At 44.7% G+C, this 20,763-nt stretch overlaps 1 protein-coding gene across 3 annotated transcripts in view; it reads right to left on the reverse strand.

The window, feature by feature from the left end:
• SLC6A12 (solute carrier family 6 member 12) overlaps window positions 1-20,763 on the reverse strand; it is a 525,985-nt gene that overhangs the window by 475,196 nt on the left and 30,026 nt on the right. Inside the window, exon 1 of one of the 3 annotated variants that reach the window (XM_069628588.1) lies at window positions 3,406-3,487. The exons of the other annotated variants lie outside the window; for them this stretch is intronic. The gene's annotated coding sequence lies outside the window, so the exon portion shown is untranslated. Of the gene's footprint in view, window positions 1-3,405; window positions 3,488-20,763 lie in introns of those variants that run through there. 3 annotated transcript variants of the gene reach the window in all.

The following is a 20,763-nucleotide window of genomic DNA, read 5'->3' on the forward strand; positions in this document are numbered from 1 at the left end:
GCTGGGGTGGGTGTTCTAGCAAGGTTTAGGTGTGCGGCATAAGCATACAAAAGCATTATTTCTGCAGAATCGCGATCTTCAATCAGATAATTCCCAATCATTTTGACCTCTTCATTTTGGGTTACTAGGGGACTTAGACTTAGTTAACAACAGGTCCATGGGTCTGCTCTCTCCTTCACCAGTGCCACCGCGTCCGCTTGCTTTGTCAAACTGCTGATAGGTTTTTTGTGAAAATGGCAGCAATTGAACGCCAGTGGTGCCAAGTCTACTAGCGGCATTCTGTCACCCCGCCATCTATCTCCCTTCCCCTTACTCCCTCCATAGGGGGTGAAAAGGAATGACACAGCCTGTGCTTTTGATGTTGTCATTCAATTGCGGGCATTTTCACCTGATAAGCTAGTGTTCACTTCCATCACTAAGAATCAATGGTGCAACTTATGGGTGTGCCCCATATGCCCTATTCAGGATCACTGCTACCCTATGAGGAGTTACAAGAGAAGCAAATATGCCTGTGCCCTAGTGGAAATTGCAGTTGACCAGTTACAAATGGTTCCTACTGGATCAAGTTGTTTTTAGTGTGATGGATGACGGGTACCTGTCCAGCTCACCACTAATTTCACCACATTTAGTGAATGGCAGTATCACTAAATGTTTTCACTGCATTTTTAGTGGGAATCAGGGGAAGGGTACATTTTAAATTGGTTTTCCAGGTTGTAGGGGAGTGGTGAGGGCCATATAAGGGAGGTATGGGAGCTTTCCTACCCCATACAAAATGCTGCACAAATGCAGCCACACGGCCACATCAGTGAGTTGTCCTTGATCCAAATTGATATCTAATAAACTGTTATGGAGACATTTCCAGTTGATTCCATTTGCATCTTAGTTTACTATATAACCCTATAATGGGATTTATTGGTGTCAATTGGTATTTTCATTAACCAGTAATATTTCACGTGTTTGTTCCGCTGGCCAGGCACAGTCTGATGTGAACAAAATCCATTTAATGCAACTGGATCCAGTACAAACTATTACCACTGTTCAACTGCAAACAGTTGTTGATGGTGTTTCTCTTCTCAATGATTCTCAAGTAGTATTTCCTCTCGGCCATGGGTCAGAAACATTAGTTGTCTTGACTGTGGATGGTCTCAGAGTGGTGGTCAATGGCTGCAGTGTCAGAGCTCTGATTCTTTTGGATGTATGTTATGGTATTTTGCTTTTTTACTCTGCGAGTCACTACCGCAGTGGTCTTAAAGCGCTGAGTCTGTGTCCATAGGAGAGCGAATTGTGACCACACCCATGGTGTTAAACCAGACCATAGAATATGGGCGAGAGGAAACGGGAAAGTGGAGGAAGGGAAGGGTGAGCTTGGAAGAAATGGGTGAAGAAAAGGGAGCTAAGGTGGGGAAGGAAAACTCTGGATTGGCTCAAATCTTCCCTCTCTCAACGTACAGCACCAGTGTCCATTCCTACCTTTGAATCTTCCCCAGTATCATTGTTTTGTGGTGATCTGAAGCGCTCATCAATGAGACCTCTTTTGTTCAATCTCTCTATGAGTATTTGAGGCCTTTGGCCGATTTGAATTATTCTCATGGTGTCACTTTCCACATGTACGCCAATGATACCCAACGTGTCCTCTGCGTGAGGAATGACAGTGCGATTGCTTTACAACAATTCCTAAACTGCATGCACAAGGTGGGCATTTGGATGAATGAAAATCGGCTTCATCTGTAGCAACAGGGGACCAAACTCTTTACTACTGGATTGTTTGTTGCGCTGGCCAGGGACAGTCCGATGTCTGCACTGATTATGATTAACACCATACCTGTGTAATGGTCAGACCATTTTGTGAGGGTGTTTCTCTTTACTTGTCCTAAGAGAAAGAAACCATCTTCCAATGTTAGGCCAACGACGCAATCCCGTGAGTCCAAAGATTGAGCAGGAATATCAGGATCAGAAGTAAGGAGGGCTTTGGCTTCCACTGATCTTTTATTAAAATGTGACAAGCTTTTTGCCAAGGGGTCAACTATATGGACAACATATGCTCTAAAGCTGCACCCTTAGGCCAAGGAAGCTAAAGGAAAAATCTATGGCTTGGTTTTCTTCAGGTTTGGCTTCCCAGAGGAAAAACTAAAGAGCTTTGGAACGGAAGAGGAGGAAGTATAATTAAGGTTAAACTTGCTCTGAAAGAATATAAAGTGAATATTTTTAAAGCCAAGCCAAGTCAGTATTCTTACAAAATAAGATGGTTGCAGTAAAGAATCATTCTAAAGAACTGTTTTCGGTTAATGCCAATTTCTGTCATACGATTAGTGCCTCTTCCTTAATCGAACCTTGACTAGCACAAGTAATTACAATCAACGGTAAAGGCCAAAAATGTCGCCCTCACAATTACGATGGCCGAAAATGCTGACTTTGGGCCTCATTACACGGACGGCGGTAAGGGTTTACCGGTACTGGTATTTTACCGGTACCGGTAAAACCTTACCGCCTTACTACGAGGTCCCTTTGCGGGTTGGAGAATTTAACGCCTGCTTTTTGCAGGCTTTAAAAACCAACCCACAAAAGGGACCAGGGAGCTAATTACGGTACCGCAATTTGCGGTGCCGTAATTAGCACCTTCCCCATTCCCATTATGCCCTATGGGGGAAAAATGGGAATGGGGAAGGGCAATGGGGGAAGGGGGAATTACCGCCCCACCAACCTTGGAATAGGGCTGTAATTCCCTTTTCCACCAAGGCAGTGCTGGTTTTTTTCCCGGCATGGACCAAGGTGCTAATAGCACCTTGGTCCCCCGCCGTCCGTGTAATGAGGCCCTTTGTCTTTTTTTAGACCCCCCCTTACACCATATATATATGTGAGGGGTGTATAGGATATAATATTAATATGGGGAGGTTGCGGGGGTCTCCCCCTTTTATATATGTGGTGTAAAGGGGTTTTAAAAAAAAGTCTGCACTTTCGTCCCTCGCAATTGTGAGGGTCGCAGTGATCACATAGATCCCACTCAACTTGTTCTTTCGGAACAAAATCGAATCAATTCAGGAGAAGCTTGATCATAATATGCAAGCGGCTGCAGAATCAACCATTAACCCTCCAGTACAGATAGTTGTGACAGGGGCTGGGGACTGTCATTGGGTCAAACCTGCATTCGACTTTAAAACAGTATCCGAGGATACTATTCTGACTCTATTGCAGGCACTTAAACCGACCAATGACTTACTTTTTGTCTTACCGACCTGTACAGCACAACGATTGGCGGGAGATGTCTCCCCTTTTATGACGCAATTTGGGAATTATCTCCTTTCACAAGGAACTGAATCTAGAAAAGTAAATCAGAACACCTTTATTGAAAAAAATCCAATCTAGACCCAGAAGAGCTACAAAATGGTCGCCCGCTAGCTGGCTTACCATGATCCCGGAGAAGGAGGTTCTGGTCCAGCGCCAGGAGTATGTGGAGAAGGCGGCCATACTGGATTCCTTTCAATCGGGATTCCGGCCGCTGGATTGTGGACTCGCCCAGGCAAGCATGTTTTGCTTGGGAAACCCACCCTGGTAGAGAGAAAAGCTAACTCTGAAAGGGGGCGTCAAGCCAAAGAGGGTGTTTGTCTTTTGGTGAACACATGCCAGCACCGCCCTCTTGTTCTCGAATCCCAAGGGATGAGAATCGCTGTGAAAAAAGAAGGCTCGCAGGGCCAGTGTGCACACAGGGAAGGCCATAGTTCTTCCGAAAGAAACAAAGTGCTTTTTGGAAACAGCCTGCCGCCATGACTAATTTAAGAGACCATTCGTCTCCAGTTTCCGCCCCTGTGGGCCAGTGTTTGGAGGGCCGCTCTCGATTTCTCTGGCATCGCCTTCTGCTTTTGGGCATTCGTCTTCATTAGTGTCTGTGAGGGAGGAACCGCTCGCTGACCTATCCGGGCCTCCGTTGTTTGTTATGAAGTGCGGCGGCGCTTTGATCGCTGGCTGACGTGATGCAAGTTAAGAGGGATGTAAAACATTCACTGGAGTGCCTCGGTGACGGCAGGCCCGTATTCTAGGCACTGGCAATGTGTAGTTGGCATACAACAGCAAGAGGGTGATACACTAATTTAAAGAGTGCCATTACTTAACAGGGACTGGAGTTCACAAGCGTAGCACTGTCTGGCCTGTCAAGGGTACTGCCAGTGACTCAAAAGGTTAAAATAAATCTCACATTCTTTTCCAAACTAGATGAAGAACCCAGAGCCAAGAGACAGCCTTGCTGTGAGATTACAGAGCAAACAAACGCTAGCCACATAGACGCCGCCATTGCAAGCGGACAGGCACTTCATGAAAAGAACTTGCTTAAATGACTACAAAGCTCAGGGTTTGATACATTCAAATTCAGCAGGATCTGCTCTCTCTTCACATTAACAAGTGTGGGGCTGGGCTTCTGATCAACAAGGGAGAAAGGGAGTGTCCTGCTGGACTTTCATTCTCATCAGAGGAGTCCTTTGAAAGGGCAATATTTTAAACCCCTTGATGTTACATGTACAGGAGACTGAAAGAAGCCGACCAAGTTTCAAGGCGCTACTCTGAAGGTATGAAAACCGCCCGGAATTTACATAGTCCACCGGCTCTTAAAGGTGTCTTTTTTCTTCTCTGAATGCGAGGAGCTGATAATGCCAGCCTTGGCTAATGTAATTTCGAGGTTTCCTCTTTGAAACACAATTTACTTACTGAGTAAGCACCTTACAAATGCACAATAAATAAATAGATAGTAAATTGTATATGTATTGATGTTTTGTGCTTTTTGTTTCAGTGTCGTCGCCCTATGGTGCAGGAGTTAATTAGGTAGGCCTTGCGGACAATTCAAAGGCAAATATTCTTAGAGGGATTGATTTCTCCAATCTATGGTATTCAGAACGTATGGGCTTCCAAATTTCTGATTGGGCCATGAGACGTGCAGGATAGGTATTAGCTGTTGGTGTTGCACATTTTTGCAATTGCTTCTTGTTGAACTTACTGTTTCTGATGTCCTTGAAAATGTAATAAAATCTAACTGAACAGAGAAAAAAACCATACGCCAACCAGGAGATGTCAACCAGTTTCACATATTTGGCCTATATGGCTCACAACCCTGAAGTCCAAATTGAATTGTTACCATGGCAACAGCTGATATTACATTTAAAATGTGTAGGCCAGAACTTTGTGTCTCAAGATGTAAACAGCTCAAGTAACAGTGAAAGTAGGTCAAAGACACAGCATAGAACGATAGCCAGTGGTGGTGTGGAGAAAGAGGGAGGGTACACAATTATAGTGCAATCATGTGCCTTTGCTCAGACAGTCTTCTGACACCCCAAGCACAAGCCCTGCAGTAGTAGCAAGGTAGGGTCAAATGTCACATGTGCATTCCTGACAGCTGTTGGAATACAATGTTACAGTAGGCGGATGTGGTGTTTTAATTGTCTGCACCTCTGTTCCAATTTATTGCAATTGTGCATCTTCCTTATCCCATGAAACATTAAACTATAAATTGAAACTGTGACTGGTTATGGCAATTGACTACTAGGGTCACGCAATTATAAAGCCACAGCAATTTGATATCTTACTAGCGTCAGCTTGGTGAACAGTGTTTAGCTATGACAGGTATGTGTGGCCTGTGTGTCTCCATACGAGCCGTGTGGGACAATGGCAAGGAAGTAGCATTTATTTCCACCTGGAAGAGCAACACCTACCTCCAGGTGCAGAGGAACCCTCTGCAGGAGATCTCCTGGAAATAAGAGCTTCAAAGGCAGGACTGAGATAAGGCATTCTCACAACATGGCACTGACCACTGGATTCCTTTTGAACTCAGCAAACATGGGAAGAGTAGACAGAGGAGAAATGTAGGCTGAGAGGGGGCTTCTGCCATTTTGGGTCTCTCTACAACTTCCTATCCCCTCCATTTCCTGCAGACAAGGCACTCTGGGTATATTGGGACAAGGAAACAGGCACTTACAACAAGCTTGCTTTGGACCAATCCCCTGTGACATTTTGCCTTTATGGGGGTAAACCCTCTATGTAGTGGTTCATCTTTTGACTCAGAAGAATATTTAGCAGATCTTTGTTGGGAATACAACCTTGCCCAAAGCCCTCTTCTATAGATGTGAAGACAGAAGCCGCCAAGGTAGAGGCAGCTCTGCACCCTACCCATCCTAAAGGAATATGTGTAGTGAAACTGCTCTGTGGCCATGGTCTCCCCCAAATGAAGCAGTGGAACCCAGGACCATGCCACTCGAGGTGACAGAACCCCTGCAGCTGCCCCCTACAAACCCTCCAGGTTGTTAAGGGCAGAAGAAAGGACTCAACTTGCATTTGTAGACCCTTTTCTGGGCCTCCCAGCAACCCAGACGTCAAGGAACAGTCCTGGGCCTTGGTTCCCATCTCAATGCACTTGTGAGCTCTGAACTGACCAGAAAATCACCTGCCTGTCCCACGTTTCTTAGTGCCATATACTGTTGCTGCTTGGACCGCACCCCTTGTGGGACCCAGTCGAACAGCTCACCAACCCAACATCAAATCACTGCATCAGAAACTGGCTAGATGCTATTGAGCTCTAAAGACAAGAAACCAAAGGTATTTGAAGAGTCCCATTCCCCTTGGTCCACCTTAAAGGACCTTAGAGACCTTTAAGTCCCATTCTATACATTTTTAAAATACATATCCTTGAATATTGCCATTTGCTATTCAAATCATTTGCCTGCACCCCTGTCTTCACCCTGGCAGTGCATTTATTTTCAAAATATGCTTTCTATTTCTTTATTTTACAGGTGTGGGTCATTACTGTTTTTCATTACTGTCTGAATGTCTTTTTATTAAAGTTTCTATTTTTTAGAAATCTTAATTGGACATTCTTTTATTTTGAATCTATTGTACTATCACTGTTGGGTTGCTACTCCTAACATCTCACATCCCTCCTGAAGATATACCCTGCCTTTGGAGCATGTTATCAAAAGAGGAAAAGAAGGTCTAGCTTTCAGACTGTGCCTGTTTCACCTTTGTGATTGGGATTCCTGCTGGTCTAGCAGTAGTGTGAAGCTGAGTGGGCAGTTTAGTCTTATCCACCTATCTACTCCTGTAGGGCAGCCGCCATTTCATCCCACAGACAAGCAGAAAAGAGGAAAGAGACAAAAAGTAGAAAGAGAAAAATGAGAAGCGATTGCAGAAAGGGGGAGAGCTGAGCAGGGAGACATTGAGCAAAGGGAGGGAGTGGATAAAGTGGAAATATAAGGGGCGTTGATTGGCAAGTGTGCAGAAGCTGAAGTAGAGAAAGGTGCGGAACAGGGACAGGGCTAGTGGATCCTGGGAAAGACAAGGAAGGTGAAGAGTGAAGAAAATGAGAGAGTGGAGAAAGGGCATGAGAGGATAAGGTGAGGGGCCATAGAAATCAGAAGTCAATGGAGTGTGAGAATGAAGACCATAAGAACATTGGAAAATGGGCAGTGGAAAAATAGGGAAATAAGAAAAAATGGAACAATGGAGAAATGGAAAGAGTGATGTGATTGAAGACCTCTGAGCGTTGGGTCACTGCTGTTCTCCAACCCTCTCCTCAGGCTTTAAATATCACATCCCTACGTGGAGTACCTTAAAGCCATGGTTGAGGGGCACATGTGTGATGCCAAAGTAAAGACGAAGAGTCAGGGTCAAATCTTTGCTTTATTTATAACCCACTATAGTTGTGCAATGTGCACAGAGGCGGTATAAACTGCAACTGGTCCACAAATGCAGGGATTTATTTCAGCTCAAAGTGCTTTGCTCTATGAAACGGGTTGGCCTGAAAAGCATTACTTTGCTCTTTTACACTTTATTTGCCTGGGGTCTTATTTCTCCTTTTCAAAATGAGAATTGTGTGTTCAAATTGGGAGCCAGCATCACAAGCAACGGATGACAGTGTCCCCTATTAGCATAAGGAAAATAAACATTTTACTTAAAACCTGGCATTTCATCTTCAGAATTATTATTGCCAATGGAGCTGTGTTAGTCTATATATTGTGTGTGTGTTTGTGTGTAATTTCTATGTTTGTAGCATCTTATGCGTGACATGTTATTGCAGTGGTCAAAATATGTATCTCTGCAGTTCAGTGATTTTCAGACTTAAGCATCTTTTCAAAAAGCGTCCACAAATGGGTGGAGATGGCTCAGTGAGTTAAGTCTGTGCTGCTAGTAACCGTGTTTCCCCTGCAATCTAGCACTTATCGCTAAGACTCACACATTATTTTGATCACACTACAGTTAAGGTTTGTAAGAGATGCAAGTGGTGCGAATTTCAACTAGACTGAGAATTTCACAGGCAACCCAGTCTGCTGTAGAAAGTGGATGTCAGTGCACAATAAGTGCTGGTGTACTTCAGCATGGGCATATACCTTTGCGCTGATATGAGACAGAAGAGAATTCCTGCAAGCAAAAGGGAGGGTAGCTTGAATCGGTTACATAGCATTAAATAGCATAGCATAGGCACAGTGTAGGTTTAGTATAGGAACTAGGAACTAATATCTTAACTCTAATAACCTAATGTACTAATCATTAACCCCTAACCTCTGATCTATAAACATAATTAGTGATTAGAATGGGACAGCTTTGTCCATAGCAAATGGTGCAAACTAAGGATGCAAACTAAGGGTGCAAACTTAACGTGCAAACTGGGGGAGTGTAGATGAAGATGTAGAATGCAAACACAGACCATGTGATTTTGTTTAGAAATAAAATGCAGGAGTTGTAACTGCTTTTGCGATGGGGGCATGAGATGAGGAATTTGAAGAATCATTATACCCAAAGAAGCCTTAGTTTGAGCTTCTAGTGCAGGAAGCCAGAAAGAAAATGTCACATGTCGATTCTGGCCATTGAAACAAACTCTGTTCCAGCGTGACTGTGAAAAAGAATGGGGACTTCTGGAAGTTTCCAGAAGGCTTGGCCATGCTAGAGGAGGTGTATGGTTGATGGGATGACATCACTGCCAGTGGCTGGAAGATCATATACCTTCTGCAGGGAGATATAGCTTCAATGGGTTGGCAGAGAGAGGGTTTATAAAGGTGCAGAGAGAAAAAGGAGGGGCTTCCTTTTGTCAAGAGAGCGAGGACTAAGAGGAGGGGGAAAAGAAAATGGGAAAGTAGGAAAGCCTTTTGCTTGGGGTGCTATTATGAGCCATACTACCTTGCTGCAAAGAAGGGAGAGCGGCAGTGATTCACTGGGCAGATGGGAGAGAGTGAGAGTGAGGGAGTTTGTGTGCTTCCAAGAGGGGTTGCTGTCAGTCAGCAAAGACAAAGCGCTGCTGAAATTCATGGTAAGCATGAAGTGACAAGCGAAGAGAATTTTATATACTGTAGATACATTTGCACTGATTAGCAGAATGCCAAATTAGACTTCAGGAAAGCCCCTCCGTTCTTCACTTGTGGCGTACAAATACCTTTTCCTATGCAAAACAAGCTGCCTGTAGAAAGGAAGAGAGTTAACGCTCGCAAAACTGTAAGAGCAACACTTAGATCTCAAGTTATAATAAAACATGTGTACTGTGCCAAATTTAGTAGGCGGACACACTTTGCTCAGTGTGGAGGACGAATATTCGCTTGGGGTGAGGAAAGCCAGTAATCGGCTCTGAAATTGCTGAGGGCATAAATGTGGTGCATCATTTCTGACAGATTGTGAAACCAGCATGTGCAGATAAATGGGAGTATATTTCTTTTTTCTCAGTTCACTTTATATTTTTCAATGATTGCACATTATGTGTATTTCTGTGTGTTTTTATTCGGATCCACAGAAATCTATAAAGCATCTTATAAAATAACGAGGTTGAGCCCGTGTGAGTAGAGGGTGCCGGATTCACTGCTGTTTGGCTGTTTGCTGGTGCTGGGTGCCGGGTGACTGTGCATTACTACATCTACATCCGCAAACAGGTAAGGGACTCCACAAAAACTAACCCGTGAAAAGCTGCCTATACGTCATTCACTGGTATCGCCGTGTGGGGACTGTGGGATTTATCCTTTGACCCGCCCCGCTCACTGCGTTTCAAATAGTGAGTAAAATCGAACTCCGCCATATAATAAGAACAGCACAGCACAGAAATCCTTCATTCGTAGGATTGAAAGAACACTCCTTTGCCTCACGCTTACCTCTTGCTTGACCCCGCCCACTATATAAGAGTTAAAAGACAAGCGGAACCGTTGGTGGACCCAAGCCACCTAAATATGATGGAAGACCACAAAGAGGGAAACCTTCTACACACGCCCTTGATACTGCCACAAATGACTATGTGAATGAGACACAACATGTAGGGATCCCAGGAGCCGATCGCCTACTCTCAGACGACAAAGAAGCTAATCCACTTGATACAAACGTACATCTCCATAGTCCACTGAACGACCTGACAGGCACGTGCTACAATGACGTAAATGATGAGTGCGCCAATGCATGCTCCATAAACTCATCGGACCTACAGTCAGCTGAGATGCAAAGAAAATCTCCTCCCTCTAAATCCAACAATTGTCGTCTGTAGTATATCAATATCGGAACAAGGCGAACACGAAACGGGATACCTCACTGGGACAGCAACACCAATGGATAAAGGACACCAACGCCATCAAAAAAATCGAACTCTTAACACGTCAAACTTGGAAGAGACTCACAGAAAAGGGTCTCTACCTCCCTCACTGAAGGATATGGCCAAAATGGTTGTCACAACTGAAGAAGCCAACTATGGAGAAAAACCAGATGACAGCGATAAAGAAGGGGTGGAAGTGAGGAGAGCCACTACACATGTCAGCAAATCCACCCAAAAAATTGCAAACATGGCCACGAGCCCCACAAACTGACATATAGCCAAAGCCCGTCCTAAACCACTTGAACAAACATAAATGGACAAAGTACCCTTTCCACAACAACATACCAGTGGTGGAAGGGTTAAATTGAGACACATAACCTACATTGGATGAGAGAAGAACATTTGGAAACCCCAAAAACTATCATTTGATCAAAATCGGGGCACTTCTAGTGTCTACTTCGTACACAAAGCAACCCTAACCTACAAGAAATCCATGACCTGTATTGCCTTTCACGAGAAGCAAAGAGAAAGGATGCTGACTCACTACTACTGGAGAAATCCATGATGATGGAAAGACCCACATAAAAGGTAGATGCATCATCAGAAACAACTGAGTCTGAGAATCCAACACAAGACTAGAGTAAGAACATCGAGACGCAAACAAACCAATCAACACAAACACAGCAAAACGCCGGAATTGACCTTAAGAAGCCAGTACCAATCGCATCCCCAAGAATGGTGGAGCTAAACCTAAAAGACATAGAAGCCTGCACAAAAGCGAACTTGGATCAAACATTGCAACAAACAGATAACTTTCTTTTGAGATCAACGTTTACTTCAATCTTCGCTCCTTTTATGCAGCTACATGAGGACCCATCTGACATCTTAAAAGACCACACAACCCTGTTGGCTATGGTCCATTCAAAGATGATATTTGTAAAAGGCTTCATCACGGCCCTACAAACTAACATGAACAATGTCCAGCTCCGCTTTTCTCAAATATTACAGTCAATATTGGATCCAATAATGAAAGAAAAGAGAAACTGGTGGAAAGCCACGAGAAAAGAAGAGGCAGCAGGGAGCTTTGACTCCCCCCAGACCTAAACGACAGGTTGATAGCTGCTGATGAACTGGGAAATACAACAGAAACATCAGTCAATACAACAGTAAAAAAACTTCCTATCAATGCCACATCTGATGAACTCAACCAATCCCTAGAGATACCAACGATAAGGCTATCGCCCATAAGTAATTCCAACTTAGAGGATAACAGACGAGAAGAATTAATGGAAGAAGAACCCAACAGGCAACTGCTTTCGTTCACCCCAAAATGAAAAAACAAACAGGATGCTGGAAACAAGAATTCAAAAGAGATCATAGAAATACCTCAGAAAACAAAGAAGCTCGTAATCAATTCTACAGTCAACGAGAATGAGCCTGAGCAGCTGGTAATAAACAGTCAAACCAAGTCTCGTTCAAACGACCGTCCACAACTCATTGATAACAAAAACACAAATGGTCTGCCTCAAATAGCCAACGAGGAACATGCAAAAACCTCCCAATCAACTGGGGACTTTACCACAAACGAACCACAAGAGCCTAAAGTGTGCAAAATATTCCTAACGAAACGAAATCTTATCGAAAACAAACAACAAATGGCACCCAAATAATTGACCGTGAAGACCACACAAGTGCAAAGTGATTGACCAGGCGCCTACAGGACTGCAGCATCAGCTGACAGTTCTTTAGACATATGTGGACGATAACAACATGACAATTAAACCGGAGAAATCAATCAAGAAAATAAGTAGGACCGTGCATGCAGGGATTTTTTGTATGACATGTTTATTTTGTAAGGTGTAAATTGCAGTATTTGGTACAATAATTACTGCAAAAACAAGATAGAATTAGAGTGCCCTACATAATATGAACCCAGTGATGTCCTTGGTCAGTGCCCTGAATAAAAGGGATACGTTTTGCGGTGAGCTGATCTCCAAGTTAGGAATCAGAGAAACACATAAGACATTGCATGAGACTGTAGAGGCCTGGAGACAAAATATCCGACAGGTTACTGTGCAAACACATTACTCAAGTATTCACGAAACATATTCTGAAAGTAATCCTTTAGGCGTGTTCAATAGAGCTGCTGCAGCTACCATCATGCTATGTATCTCAATATAGTGAAATGCCTGAAATTAATCAGTTTAATAAAAACAAAATCATCCCGGGCATCATGCCTACATATGATAATAAATGAAGTCAGAAAATAAGGCCTGTGGCACTGTCAGGCCCGCCAATCATTGTGCACCAGCTCAAGAAAATAACAGGGACCCATAAATGCTTTTACATCATTCATCCCCCACCAACACAACTTACTCACCCAACATTTTACAAATTACTATATCATGTGTTGAAACCACTATTTCGATCAACCATATCGCGTAATATTGTTGACATGTATCGTTCACATGGATCCTAAAAATCTATTGCAAATCAAAATGCAACCATCTGTGGGGCAATGTTTATCAGCAAATTCCCAATGTACATATTCATTGAGGCCAGAGGACTGAACAGTTTGCCAAAGGTGTATCCAGTAAGTTTGGCTAATTCATTTTGCTTGCACAAAGTAATCTTAATTGGAAGTTTTGATTTGAAAAAAGTGTATACCAGCTGTAAGTAAAGTCAGGTGCTTTTCTTGCACATTGCTTGGATACCCAAGCACCAACGAGTACCACACGTAGCTGTGCATTTTATGCCCTATGTCAGAATCTCAAAATCAATCACTGGAAGTTGCTGTTTCACAAGGATTTTGTGACGAATAGGAGGGAGTCCTGCTTTCGATAATTACCTGTTCGTGGTAATGGATTGCCCTTCTTTTGAGCAAGAGGAAACTGACCTTCTTTCATGCCGGCAATTCTACGCCATCCCGCCCCTCTGGCCACCAGCAGACTCTGGTCCTTCTCTCTAATTTTCAAATCTTCCCCTCACACCGTGGGCTGCTTCGCCTGCACCCCTCTCCTCAGACCATTCACCAGTTCCCCACCTACCCCTTAGTGGTCGTCACACTCGTCATGCTACAAAGTCATTGCCAAGCATTGCGCCTCCTCTCCTGGCCATTCAGTGTCCACATGCAATTTCTTTTTGTTTCCAATCAGCAGGTTGCTCCCCCTCTGAACCTTCCCCTGTCTTCTCCTCGTGCTCAGCCACCTTTGTTCTGATCCCCATCTACGCAAAACCATATCCGGTTCATTTACAGCATAACACACTGCCTCCATTCTTGTGCCAAGGAAGAAGTTATTGTTGGTCAGACTGTCCGTGTGTGTTAAAGAAGTCATTAATGCGACTGAAGGCGGTGTTCTGAATGGTATAGTAACAGTACTTCTACTTGCAGCCTGTCACAGCATTGAATTCCAGCTGATCATACTCAGACCTTCTTCCTTCCAAAGTTGATAAATTGTTATATTATAGCATAAATAATACTCATTCCAATCAATGTAACTCAATAAAGACTTCTTATATGTTATCAGATTGTTTTGCAATGTGTTTTAGTGCTTTTAAAGTCATCTTTTTTTCTTTTTATCTGACAACAGATTCTGATATTGACAGGCAAGAATAGCACTGGATGAATTAGACCAGGGGGTTAAGAGGTATTTTTGGGCATAAAACAGGCACATGGACAAGAGTACAAGACATAAATGATCCGATAGACAAGCATTGTGGTTCAGTATTAGCAGATTTATGCCAGGGTGGTCCTGATGTCTTTTTTGGGTGCTATGCTGGGTCTCCTTTGGACACTGGCAGGAAAGGTTTGAGTCTTGATCTTAAGAGTTGCTACTAATTAAATGGCTTGGATGTGGGGGGGAGGACATTCCAGTGGAGAAGGGCCAGCACAGAAAATTAGTGAAAGTGTGAGAAGGAATATGAGGGAGGACAGATAGGCTGCAGAGAGCCAATGTGCAGAGATAGTGAGTGGGTGAGTAGAGGGAGAGGGATCTGGGTAGGTAAAACATGTGTACACGTTGCAAAGTTGAGAACTTTGCTGAGAGCAGTAAAAGAGTAGAGGAGAGGACCAAGGAGAAGGCTTGCCGAGTACTCAGGGACTTGGGTAGTAGAGTGGCCTCAGTGGAATGTATGAATCTGAACCCAGTTTGGAGGGGGGATCTGAGTGAGAGTACTGCAAGATAGTTGATTATGTGATTGAAGGCAACACTCTTGATTTTGGAGCGGTGTGGTTGGCGACAGACTGGTGTATAGAATGAGGGGTTCATTGGGGTTGGCAGTGTATTTTTTAGTAGAGGTATTACAGGGGTAGTCTTTTAGAAGGCTGGTATGATGCCAAAAGAGGAGGGGGGGGTGAACAGGACAGTGCCGCATTGGGAAGGTAATAGGTGCAAGTTATTGGACAGTTTGAGGTGAAAAGGTATTGTTAGGTGAGTAGGATGGATTGGAAAAGCAGAGGATAGTTAGAGGTTCTCGATGGGAGCAGGAAAGTGATGAGAGCGCATTGGTCGGGGAGATGGGGAGAAGGAGGAAAAGGTGGGAGAGATAAAAGGGTGGGAAAGGTGTCACATATTCTGGTGATTTTACAGGTGAATTAGGAGGCAAAGTCATCAATGGAGAGTGAGGAGACAACTAAGGGGTTTTTAGAGGGGAAACTTGTTCTGGAGCGGCATGGTTGGTTTGCGTGGGTTTGAGTAGATAGAGGAGATCAAGTTAGTGTGTGGGTAGGGCTTGGCTGAGTTATGAGCAGTGGTAATGGTGAGTAGAGAGAGGCTTTATAGGCTGCCAGGAAAATGGGGCATCTGTCCACCTGCCAGAAGTGCAGCAGTGACCATGACTGTTCTCTCAGTGGGATCGCTGGCGAGATTCATGATTGGAGGCGTGTGCGGGAGATGGTGAATGTGCGGGCAGGATAGTGATCAATGATGGTAACGGAGAGTGCAGTGGTAGTTCCATGAAGGCAAGCTCAATCGAATGAACGAATGAAGGAGCGAGAACTTAAAGGGAAACTGTGATGTTGTCAAGGGAGGGAAACATGGAGTTGAGCTTGAAATTACTATCGGTGATAGTAGAACGGGTTGAGAGAGGGCAGCGAATAGAAACAGAGAATTAAATGAGTGAGCGGTCAAGGGGGGGGCGTTCAATGGTCAGCGCAGAGGAGACCAGGGATGAAGTGAGGAATATGATATTTAAGGAGTGAATTAGGGTGGGACGGTTGCGTAGGTTGACTAGTGAGTAGTCAGAGAGAGGGGAGTCGAGTTAGGGAACCTTCTGGAGAGGAAGGAAGCCCATTATGATGCATGGCCCTCAGCTGAGAATGAGTTCAAGATGAGAGAGGAAAGGGTGAAGAGTTTGGGATGGGCAGAAGATGAGGAGGATAGTAAGAAGGGTTAGAATGAGGAGTTGGACATAAATATGCCCGAAAGAAGAGGGAGAGAAGTCATAAGGTGAAGAAATATCCAAGCTCACCATAAGACCAACACCTTTTTTTTTAGAGAGATGGGGGGGTTGTGAGAAGGAAGCAGAGTCAGTGAGCTGGACTGACACGGTGGAAGTGCTATAGGGGGAAATCAATTTCTGGGGATAACCTTTTCTGAGAGTTGGGGCGATAAGAATCAACGTAATTGTGGAGAAAGACAGTTTATTAGGATTGAGTTTTCCAGAGGCCTGGGGTGAATTTAGGGGGATTACGGGGCAGAGGTTGAAGAGGTAATTGAAGGAGTGGCTAATGGAAGACACTTGGGCTAGATGAGGTTGGAATGGGTGGGAGGATGGGCAGAGGAGCTCCAGTAGTGCCATTTGGGAGAAGAATGAAGGATGGGCAAGTGGAGTGAATGGGGAGTGGCATGGGGAGAGGGGTGGTTGGGTAAAGACTGTGAGCAAGGGAGACGGATAGGACAGTAAAGAGGGGGAGGTTTGGTAATAGAATGGTGGGCATCATTCAGTGGCAAAACTGTATAGGAGAGGGGCGGGAGGGGGAACAGCATGAGAACAGACAATAATTAATAGGGCCTTATGCAACCAAAATACAGTACAGGGAAAGCTTAGCAGGGCCTTAGGAGACCAAACTGGAGCACAGGCAATGATTAACAGAGCCTCAGGAGTTGTTTGGAGCCTTACTCATATAATCGTCCGAGGGGTTAAAAGGCACACAAGACCAGCGTGACCTATGCTGTGTTCGGGTGTTCATAGACCTGTGTTTGAGAATATGTTGGGGTCTCTAATGGACGATGGTTTGTTGGGGTCAGGAGGAAGCATAGTATCCTGTGTCGCATTGTTCCGGGCTGGTTCAACCATGTGGTGACGCTCCTAACAAAAACACATCTCACAAATGTAATTACGCATCTGGTCGAGTTGACATATTTTAGGAAACATCACGGGCAATATTTATTCTTTAGACAGACACGTCATGTCTTCTGTTTTTTCCCTTCTCTTTATGTGTCAGTTCCCCATCACAGATACTCCAAACAGATGGAAGCCTTCCTGCACAAAACAATGTAGCATCAATATTTACAACAGCGGGATAAAAAGCTTTGGAGTAGCGTTCCCTTACAAAGTGGGCAGCAGCTGTAGACAGTGTATGGGTCTATCATTCATGGTGGCACATGCAGACCCACCAAGTCTCCAGCTTTCCCACTACCTGCCCTAAATGTTCTCCCATGTTTGTATTTCCAGGTTGTTGAAATCGTCTCCCTAGCTTGTCCAACGCTCCTGCTGCATGACAGTGGCTGCATTCAGCACCGGCACCCACCAAGACCCTCAGATCGACTTTGAAAAGGGGCCTCCGTCCTAGGACATCTTCAAGCTTCCTGAAGGCACCTGAAACATGGACGAGGTCCTTCCGGGCGAGGTCTCCCTCGGTACCTGCCCAGATGCTGGATCCTTAATGGCGAGGAAAGAGATCAGATCCAGGCCTGAGTGATGGCTTGAGAAACACTCCAGAAAGAGCCAAGCAGCAAGGTGACATCAATAGATGAAAGCCACAGGCTGGCCACTAAGGGTCTGATCCACATAAGTGCTGTTTATTTCTGCGTTCACATATATACACTTGCTTAGTGTTCTTAAAGTCTGCAGGTCGTACAGTGCATGTGTGCTTGCATGGTATCCATTAGTGTGGTAAATTAAGCCAAACGGCATACATCAATGTGTGCATGGTGTACTCAGTAGGCCCGATTCATGGAATATTTGCCCGGTTCAAAGTGACTTAGCACTGCTGAAAAGTGACTTTGCACTGCCGACACAAACCCTGATTCATGGAACTGTGCAAAGAGTATTTTTGCCGTGCAAAGTCATTTTGAACTGCAAAAATGACTATGCTCTATCTTTACCCAGACTTTGCAGGGCAAAAATACACTTTGCACGGTTCCATGAATCAGGGTTTGTGTCAGCAGCGCAAAGTCACTTTTCAGCAATGCAAATTCACTTTGAACTAGGCAAATATTCCATGAATCGGGCCCATAGAGTTTACTGTATACAAACAGTCGTGGACAAATTAGTGTTTATTTTCTTTACATGAAGTTGTGTTTTTCCAGAGAAGAAAATATGTTTCTGAAGAAATGCACTCCTCTTACCTAACACCTAAAAAAAGTGACTGCTTAGTTGAATTGTGCATGCATTCTTCCCGGCCCATTTTGGAGCAAGTTGGGTAAGTGCATGCCTTTGGCAAGCAAAGTTGCATTACAATGACCTAGCCAGCCCTCTAACACTTCCCAGGGCATCCACTTAGGCAGATCACATTGGAAGCTGCGCAAGCATACTGGCATACTGTGCACACGATCTACATACAGTGCAAGTCACGTGCACATATGTCACACATGTGAGCACACATGTCACGGAAATGCATTATTTGGATTTGTTGAAGGACAGGGTGTCATTTCCCACAGAAATGACTTACAAATTAGGCAGTAACAGAGAGCAGGGGCATGCCTAGGGTAAGGTGGCACTCCTCCTCGAGCTCAGTAGGGATGGAGCCGAACGTGACATGTGGCACATGTCCACGTTTAGCTCCTACCCCTTCTCCACGGCTTCCTCTCGCCGCATTATATACAGGAACCAGGAAGCTCTCCCAGCCTGGAGTGACGCCAAAGTGGACCAAAGTTAGAGCTGGAAACAGCTAAGGTATATGTATATATATTTTGCGCGTATGTGGTATGTGTCCGATGTATGGATGTGGTATGGGCCAGTGACTGGTGGGTGAATGGGTGGATGCACGCCTGTGTGGAGAATGCAGTGTGAGTGGATGTTAGAGAACGTTTATGGGTGAGTGACTATTGGCTGAATGAGTAGGAATGTGATAGTTTGTGTTTGAAGGTTCTATGTGGGTGGATGCGCGCCTGTGTGGAGAATGCACTGTGTGTAGATGTCAGAGTAGGTGTATGAGTGACTGACTGGTGGGTGAATGGGTATGAAGATTCTGAATGGGTGTGATGCAGGGCCGGTGCGTAGGCGCTGCCTCTGGTTGTAGTCTTAAGAGAGTGCCATGGAGCATGTGGCTCTAGTGGAGATGAAGGTGGCTAAGTGCATTTGTTTGATTCTTGGAGTAGTGTGCTTGGGGCAATGTTGTGAAAGGTGTTAGGTAGTAGATGGTAGGATGAGTGTGCTACATTCTGGGCTTAGCAGTCTGACTTGCATGTTTAATAATTCTTCGGAAGCATCTTCCGAGTTGCTGATTTATTTGATGGGGTATAAAGCCAAGTATTCCTGATCCCCCAAGTGAAGGCTGATGGTCTTGTGGGTGGAGGAATGGGAGCTGAAGGCTGCTTAACATGTCTAAAGTCAGGACATGGAATCCAACCACCTCAATACACGTGTTCCATGATGTAGGTTTCTTGAATAAGAGTCTAGGACCAATCTTAGGCTCACCCAGCTACAGGATGCTTGTGCTGAATCAGGAAAAATAAGGGCATTTATGACATGCAAACATGGACTCAAATGTTTGTTAAACAGCAAGATATAAGTACATAACGCACTGTAAAGAGAAGGATAACGATCAGCGGCAGCTGGGTATCTGAAAACCAAAGAAAAAAGGGAACAGCTACCTTCCTTAGTAGTAACCTAATGCCATTCACCAAATAAAAGCCAGTCCTCGAGGGAAAGGTGGCACCCCAACTACACGACTGCAGTAAAACACTGCAATGCCAATGCAAGCCGATCGGCTGAAGGAGCAAGTCTTGCAGGGTTCTCCAGGAGACCACAAATTGCCACTATCTGTGGCTCCCAACCTGTAGCCAACAGGAGTCTTGACCACGTGTCAAAGACCTTCTAAAGCTGCTCACTTACGGAACCTCTCAAACCTAGTCACCTTGAAAATGACCTAGGTGGGTCGAAACACATGTCAGCTACTCTAATAAATACAGGTTGCACAAACAAAACCAATACTTGTGTTAATTCTATTCAGAGAGATTGTACTCTCACACCAAATGTAAATGCCAAACGCATGTGCCTAGGGATTCACCCCCACAATTGTCATACACCCAACCCAGGGACAGCAGGGCACCGTCACAAGCAAACCTTTGTGCATGCAGCAGGACAACCTATAATTCACCTTAACAAGCGCAGTGCCCTAATTATTCTGGTGCTCCAAACTACTCTATGTAGTAAAACACATGCCACCAGCAAACAGGTGTTTGCTACATGCAAAACATACTCATGTGTAGCTTAAATAGCACAGCAACTCTCTACAAAAAAATATAGAGAGCGGGAGAGGGGAGACTCAAAGGTAGCAAGAGGTTATATGAAATCTTATAAAAACGCAAATGACTTGTGGGTATTAGAGCACAGAGCAAAAACTAAACATAACAAAACAATGGGCATCATTACAAGGGTGGCAGCATGGAACTAAGGGTGCCGGTGGTACTGTACCGACACCCTTTCCGGACCGCCACACTACAACTCTGCTTTACTGGGCCATTGCATCTGTCAAGTCTGAACTGCTGGGCGGAATGGCCCCGGTAGGCAGAGCTGTCACGGAAGCACCAGCACCGTTAGCGACGGTGACAGTGCTTCCGTGTCCCCTTTCTCATGGAGAACTATGGGACTCCATGGGAATGGGGACTAACATTTTCCGGTGCCTGAATTCCCAATCCGTCAGGACCTGTAATGTCCCGGTGGCACTGGGAAGTCTGGTGCCGGAAAAGTGTTCCAAGTCTGGCCGCAACCCACCGGTAGCACCAGCGGTTTACCGCCAGACTCATGATGAGGCCCAGTGAGAGAGAAACAGAGAGCTAGAAGAC

Source organism: Ambystoma mexicanum, chromosome 12 (genome assembly GCF_040938575.1).
Source record: "Ambystoma mexicanum isolate Mex_15411 chromosome 12, UKY_AmexF1_1, whole genome shotgun sequence".
NCBI lineage: Eukaryota > Metazoa > Chordata > Amphibia > Caudata > Ambystomatidae > Ambystoma > Ambystoma mexicanum.